We start from the raw sequence: 289 nt of genomic DNA on the forward strand, positions 1-289 counted from the left end.
TTGTTTCTGCACACAGGGGCCCCTGGGGAGGACGGAGACCATCTTTAAGGATGAGCCAGATACAGGAAGGCCAGGATCCTTCTCCACCAAAATACAGACCACCACGGTGGGACCCTCACTTTGTGAGATGGGCAGAAACGCCAAGCTCCCCCTCGAATACATACATATGTATATGTCTGTGAGTGTGTGTGCATATATCCGTATACACCCACATATACACACACACACATATGTGTATATATATACACACATATATATAAATAAACCTTGAATGGCAAATCTGAAACTC

This window comes from Bison bison, unplaced genomic scaffold, assembly GCF_000754665.1.
Source record: "Bison bison bison isolate TAMUID 2011002044 unplaced genomic scaffold, Bison_UMD1.0 scf7180017864143, whole genome shotgun sequence".
In the NCBI taxonomy this organism is placed as follows: domain Eukaryota; kingdom Metazoa; phylum Chordata; class Mammalia; order Artiodactyla; family Bovidae; genus Bison; species Bison bison.